The sequence below is a fragment of the Carassius auratus genome, unplaced genomic scaffold (genome assembly GCF_003368295.1).
Source record: "Carassius auratus strain Wakin unplaced genomic scaffold, ASM336829v1 scaf_tig00018327, whole genome shotgun sequence".
NCBI classification, from domain to species: Eukaryota; Metazoa; Chordata; class Actinopteri; order Cypriniformes; family Cyprinidae; genus Carassius; species Carassius auratus.
Window position 1 is genome coordinate 7,431 of NW_020524879.1, and position 7,570 is coordinate 15,000.

At 37.0% G+C, this 7,570-nt stretch overlaps 1 non-coding gene across 1 annotated transcript; it reads left to right on the forward strand.

Annotated features, from left to right (window-relative positions):
- Window positions 1–2,432: 2,432 nt before the first annotated feature.
- trnal-caa (transfer RNA leucine (anticodon CAA)) lies at window positions 2,433–2,544 on the forward strand. The gene is made up of 2 exons: window positions 2,433–2,470; window positions 2,499–2,544. It is a non-coding gene; the product is annotated as a tRNA-Leu (tRNA).
- The last annotated feature ends 5,026 nt before the right edge of the window (window positions 2,545–7,570 follow it).

A 7,570-nucleotide genomic window follows, 5' to 3' on the forward strand; every position in this document is an offset into this window, starting at 1 on the left:
AAGATATGTGAAGGGATCACACGAGAGTTCAGGGCCCCACAAGCAAACTTTCTGGGTATCAAAGCTTTAGGCAAACAGAGGGATCCTTATTTGAGCCGTAACCAATGGTTACACACCACTGCAGGCCAGTGAAATATGCATGAAGAGGACTGAGAAGAAAGCAAGAGAGAGAGAGAAAGCACAAATAAATAATACCACTATGCCTTTGCTGCTCCTCAGACAGCTCTTTTACTTACATATCGCTCTCGGACGACTGTTTCTCTCTTCTCAGATACTGCAGGCGCCAGTAGGACTCAGACCACAGATCTGTATCTCCGTGTAATCAATAAGGACAGAGCATCCTATCAGTGCATTCGGCTTGTGAGTGCCTGAGCAAAGAGAGAGGAACCCCTTCAAAGAAATAATGAATCTGAAAATGAAAATAAACCACATGTCTTTCTGTGGAACACAAAGACATTTTATCTAATGTTCAAGCTGCTCTTTTCCAGACAAATGAAGAGAATTTCCGATTAGAAATAACAGGAAATCGCTTTACAGTGCATTCATTTCTCATCATGTAATATGCCAATTAATACATTACAAATAGTTTCTAACTTCGATACAATAACTTTCACCACAGTGAGATACCGTTACAGCAGTCAGGGCATACAATTTCCAAAACAATATCTAATGCAGCGACTGGAATGCAGAAATGCCACATAACAGCTTTGTTTGAGAAACATGTGGAAACTTTAGCTGCTACTCACGGTAATATGCCTTAATAGGGTGAAATGAGGTTGATGGCTTTATAGACCGTTAAATATGGTATTAAAGAATTAGATTAGACATTAGATTGATTTACCTGTGGAAAGAAAACTTCAAGTTTCCAGTGAAGTGTTCTTAATGCTGTACATTACAATATTCTTTACTGCAGATGGAGAATATGATTGACTGCGGTCTCAATTTCCTTCAGTATTACGGTGCTCATTATTACCATTGACTTGATGAGGCATGTGATTTGGATGAGAGAAAAAAAGAAAAGAAATAATGTTAATTCTAGCGCAAAAGAACACTCTCCAAGTGGTTTTGGCCATAAGCAGATCATAAACTATAAACCTATGCCTCTCGTTTTGTTGTTTCGCTTGTTGTCCTGTTTTATATCTATCGCACTGAAATGCAGGAATATGGATTGCTCCGGGCTAGGAATGATCACATTGGAGGGCACCACTGGGTTTGTTTAAAAACTGGTGATGCCTCTTTAGAATGATGAGTAGCATTCCTTTCCTTTACTATACCTCTTCCTGGTTAGCATGTGCTAGTTAAAGGGCCGCATGATCAATCACATTTTAATCATGATCATGATTATCTCCATTTATTTTTGGTTGGTGGTTATTTGGAACACAAACAAAAAAGCTATTTTTGAAAGGATAGGAGATATAAAATACACACACATGTATATATAAATAAAACATTTTATATGTGTGTGTTTTATATATATATATATATATATATATATATATATATATATATATATATATATATATATATATATATATATATATATATAATTACAGTGCATTCAGGCTATCAATTTTTACATATCATGTGTTCCCGGGGAATCGAACCCCAAACCTTGCGCTTGACAGTAACAATGGGGTACGTCTTGTCTGTTCTCGATGGAAATCATTCATATATGCCCAGTCAAGTGCCTTGGCTCTCCAGAGAGATCAGCAATTTAGTCCCCCCTGAAATAGGCACAGGTCTGTAATTCAATTCATTAGCACCAGGGACATCGGTGATGCATGTTGAGACCCTCGTGCTGCTTTTAGCAATAGTCCGGGTGTAATTGCATGGTGCTCTCTGCAACTGTATGAATGCACAACCTCTTTAATTGTACTCTAATGACACAGTGGGGCTGATTCCAACCTTACAGTGCTGCCGGGAATCCATTAGCACTGCTATCACGAGCTCTGCATGAACTAGGTGCTGGCTATCTTCTGGGGTTTGTGAAATATTTTGCCACTGAACATTTCCCATGTGGCACAAAAATATCGGGTCTTTGAAGTAAATGATTTAAATGATTTAAGCTTTATTTACAGCACCAGAGTTTCAGTGGCGTATAAGAAACAATTCTGAAAGAAGTCTTATTCACCAGGGCTAACTAAACCTGAATCTAACTGGCAACATAGCCAGTGGATTTTATTAGTGTAAATTTTTCAATTGGTTAATTCTTACAAAAGAAGAGCCCATTTGCTTGCACTGCAGTCATTAACTCGACAAGACTTTCTTTTGAATTGCATTTTCTGCTTGATTGTTTTCACTGCATTTCACTTGAGAACACCAATAATATACACAAATCAAATCTGTGTTTAAGTGAAATCTCCATATAATAAGCTTTTGAACATGAATATGGGCTATTGCATTGCATTGCATTGCATTGCATTTCATTTTATGTCAGAATGGCCGAGTGGTCTAAGGCGCCAGACTCAAGACACATCCCCCTTCTCAGTTGCTGAGGTTTCTGGTCTCCAAATGGAGGCGTGGGTTCAAATCCCACTTCTGACAATGGGTCTAGGAAGTCGTGGCCTAATGGTTAGAGAGTCGGACTCGCAATCGAAGGGTTGTGAGTTCGAGTCTCGGGCCAGCAGGAATTGTAGATGGGGGGAGTGCACGTACAGTTCTCTCTCCACCATCAATACCACGACTTAGCTGCCCTTGAGCAAGGCACCGAACCCCAAGCTGCTCCCCGTGTGCTGCAGCATAAATGGCTGCCCACTGCTCCGGGTGTGTGTTCACAGTGTGTGTGTGTTCACTGCTCTGTATGTGTGCACTTCGGATGGGTTAAATGCAGAGCACAAATTCTGAGTATGGGTCACCATACTTGGCTGAATGTATGACAAATATTTCCATAAAGACATTATTAGCAACAATGATTTCCAGTACTGCACACACACACACACACACACACACACACACACACACAGCTACACGTTGTACCTAACATAAATATGTATCTATATATTTCTGATAGTCCCTCCACTGCATGTGGGACATCAGACCAAGGCACACTAATAAGCATAATGCATCTTTAATGAAGTGTGTATAGATTTGTGCAGATGTTTGAGTCAGCACAAGTATGAATTTATCCAAGAAAGCGTGGTTTATTGTAAGGGCAGGCTAAGCTGGAGTTTTCAGCATGTCACCTTTGTGGCCCCTTTCATACACATTAAGGAAAAGAAGAAATCAATAACTTCTGTTATATCATTATTTCAACAAATATCAGAGAGAGGATTAGAGGATTTCTACTAGCTCTTGAGTAACCCAATGTCCAACACTGGTTGTAAAAGTGCCTATCCAGGCGAATAAGAATAACAGTATTTTTAAATAAAGTAATGAATATAATTATTAATAACTTCTGTTTTAACCCAAACTATGACTTGAAGAAGAAGAAGAAGAAGAACTAAAAAACTAAAAATCTATAATATTCCTCACACACACACAAAGAAAAACGAAGACAGTAAAACATAAGCACCCCATATCAACTTGCTGAAACTCAAGAATTCCAGTAACCACAAAGGCTGGAAACATAAAAAGAGGTATCTTTAATTTCCTAATTATTACTGATGTGTCACATTATGTTAATGCTTTAGTAAAAGCTAATAACTGCTCCCTGTCATACTCTACAAGCTATTAAATTAATTTAGCAAAGCTTTGCTAATACAAACAATTGAAACACTACATCAGAACGTTTTTTATTTATAATTGAAAATATGAGGTAAGAAACACAGTTTGTACCATAATAAACTGTAATGAACCTCATTACATTAATAATTCTACGAGAATGAAAAACTCCAAATAGCATTCCGTGGAAGCTAATTACATGGCATAAATTTACAACGAGCCATTTATAAGTTAAAGGCTTCAACAGAAACAAAGGGAATTAAGAACAAAAAAGAAATGAACACACAGCCTGACGAAAATGCCTGAGGATCACATCTTTCCGGAGAAATTCCATTCCATCGGACAGGAAAATAGGTCATTTTAGATTGTCTAATGCTGACACTACACACATGTGACATGTGACAATGTCGTGAAAAAATTCATTTATTTCAGTAATTCAACTCAATTTGTGAAACTTGTGTATTAAATAAATTCAGTGCACACAGACTGAAGTAGTTTAAGTCTTCGGTTCTTTTAATTGTGATGATTTTGACTCATATGTTTTGATAATATGTATATTCGTATCTTTCTGCAGCACGGAAGATATTTTGAAGAATGTTGGTGACTAAACTGTTACAATGGATGTCAATGAGAACCAAAACTATTTGCTTACCAACATTCTTCTATTTATCTTCTTAAATGTTGTTCCACAGAAGTAAGTCACACAGGTTTTGAGTAAATGATGACAATTCAAATTTTTGGGTGGACTATACTGTACCTTTAAGGGCACTTACAAGGACAATCTTAGTGAAGAAAATACATTTTAATCAGCAGCCGAGGTAAGAAGAAAATACAACAAAACAGCTCAGAGTAATTTAAAAAAGTATTATTTTGCACAATATTTGGCTCTGTAATGTATTCACATGTTGTTAGCTTAGCAACATGCTAACAGCAAACTCAACTTCAATCAATTGTAAGTCGAGTCTCCTGTCTAGATTTGCTGTTTGAAATGTAGGTAACCAATTAACTTGATTTAACTTCCTATTTTCAGCTTGTAACTACAAAAGCCATTTATCCTTAGTACAAATACACTTCCTGTGCAACACCTCCACATGAGATTTCGAGAGGCCTATGGCACTGTATGAGGCCTTACTGTATCAACTCCAGCCTGGTATATTAATGCAAAAAAGTGTGGCCGGAAAATCTCCACGTGGATTTCACCCCAATCCCTAAATCGGGATTTAATCGCACAGTTCCCATCATGGCCAAACATCTCAGCTCTTCTCCACAAAAACACAGAGGGCACGGCGGCTGCGAGCTCCATGCATGATAATACATTAACCTCCCTGAACAATACTTCCCTAAGCAGTCTGGGAAAAATAAATCCTCCATTCACAGGGATGAAAGGGGTGGATTTGTCACCACAGCTAGGTATTGATACACAGCTATTCCCTTCGATGGTTTACTTAAGCTCACCCCCCATCTATGAATACCTTCTGCTTGAATGGTGGCGGCAGACACCTTTTGCGACAGAAGCATCCTCGCAGCTCTTAGGCTTATTTAAGCCCATTACCCAGAAAGGTCCCTTCCTGGGCCTAGCAGAAGACGAATGCAGCATGGCAGAATTTTGTCATCTGTCATGGGGAATTGATATCAACCTGTCAGTTGTAAGAGGTTACACAGAGAGCAAACCAAAGGGTGAAAGCATCGATCTAAATGGCACTGAATAAGCAGACAAACCTCAATCCCTGCAATGAAACGTAAAGATCAATGTGCTTGGGTGGTTTAGATGAAAATGCAATCTGTGGACACATGAATATTTTAACGAAGATGTGTATTAGGGGACATTTTTTGACAGGAAATCGCTGATTTTATTCGCTGAGAGTTGAACAAATATAAACAGCCTGCTCTCTGTGACAGGGTTATGTTTTAGCTTGGTACTTTGGAAATTTAGATTCTGGTAAACACTACTGTATTTGAGAAGAATTCAACATTTTCATATTTTTATTTGAAAATACTGTTCCAAAGAACACACAACTGTGAGTGAACTGTTAATATTATAAATTCAGGGACTGGACATCGATAACTAAAACCATTAAATACACCATAAAAATAACACTCATTACTTGAAATAAAAGATACATTAACTGAAATAAAATATAATAAAAAATGAAATTGACTTTATACGTTTTTAGAAAATTACATTTTCTTTAAATTAAACTTTTTACAATTAAATTCTTTTTAGTTTTTATACCTCAAAATTTCATGTTTAACATAATACTAACCTTTAATACCTGCCTTTTCTTTATAATTAATTCATTTGAGTGAAAACAGTTTTTCTACAATGTTTTCCCACTGTATTATGTGCCTAAAGTATACACAAATAATCTACATAAAAGTTAAAACCATGAAAAATATATTACTTTAAATAAAATAAAAACATTCACTAAAATAAAAAATATATATTTCATTTTATTAAACTTACTTTATTTCAATTACACTGTGAACATTTTTTTAGCAAGAAAGAAGCTGCAAATAAAAAGTTATTGGGAGTTCTTTTTACAAAACAAACACGCACACGCACACACACACACACACACACACACACATATATATATATATATATATATATATATATATACACACACACATATATACATATATATATATATATACATATATATATATATATATATATATTATATACACACACACACACACACACACACACACATATATATATATATAAATATATTCTATTTTTATTCATTTATTTTTATTTTAACTAACTGCCAGTACAACATTTCTCATTTTCATTTATTATTTCATACTAAAATAAACAAATAAATAACAAAATAACTAAAACTGTTTTTACTGAAACTAAAACTAATATATATGGACATAAAAAGTTCCATAAAAATTCCTAAATTCTAAATAGTACCAAAAACTACATCGATGAGGCTAAAATAACACTGGTTTTGGATAAACTGAGCTCTTATCATGGGCCTGGCACACTTTCACGCCCACAGAAACACATACAAAACTGTCACAGAGTTCTCCTAGAATGGGGACCCATGGGGCAGAACACAGCCATGACTTTGCCAAAAGGGAAAAAGAGGCGTAGGGACAGACAAAAGAAAAGCTGAGGAGATTAATGAGCCTAAACTCTGTTTTCTCTCCCGTTTAAACAGCGGTGCCTTACATTTGTTAGGATAAACTTAGGTTAAAGGTGTCCCACAGGTCCTGGTGCTCTGAGGGTAGAGGTTAGTGGTTCGGTTCAGGTGTTAGACTCCAGCAGGAGGGTTCAGAGGCCCACTAGCGTCTCCTGTGGGACGACAGCAGACTTTTTAAACAGAACTGGCCTCTGCCCTTTAACACCCTCGTCTCAGCCTCCAGAGAACGGAGTCACCTCTAAAGCTCATTGCCAACGCTGGAGTTTCAGGCCAAACCGGGAGGGATTACAGAGGCTTCTGAGCTTAACTGATGTACGGGGCTGCCTAATGTGTGGCACCAAAAATTAGCCCTCATAATCACCTTGACTTTCACTGGGATGACACCTTGCTTTTTCCACCTCAGGTGTTGAAGTAAAGACTTAGACACACGGAAAGCATTTAGCAACTTACTGACATATATTTTAGACACATCGGTTTCACAATGAGATGGAAAAGAAGCCCAGAGGCCTTGTGAATCCTGCGTTAGCACATTTGAAACAACAACACTGGATGTTAGATTACAATAGACAGCTTCATTTGTGCTACATGCGTACCTGGCTGTGTACAACGGTAATGTAGTATTCAGAGCGGTTTGTTAGGGATTTGTAATACAGTCGGTTACTAGTCCAAATCAGAAAAAAGGCCATATTTAATGATTTTCTAAACCCTATATATGGCTTCCAGATATGGGACAAGTGGTTATCTACTGTAGCTTGGGT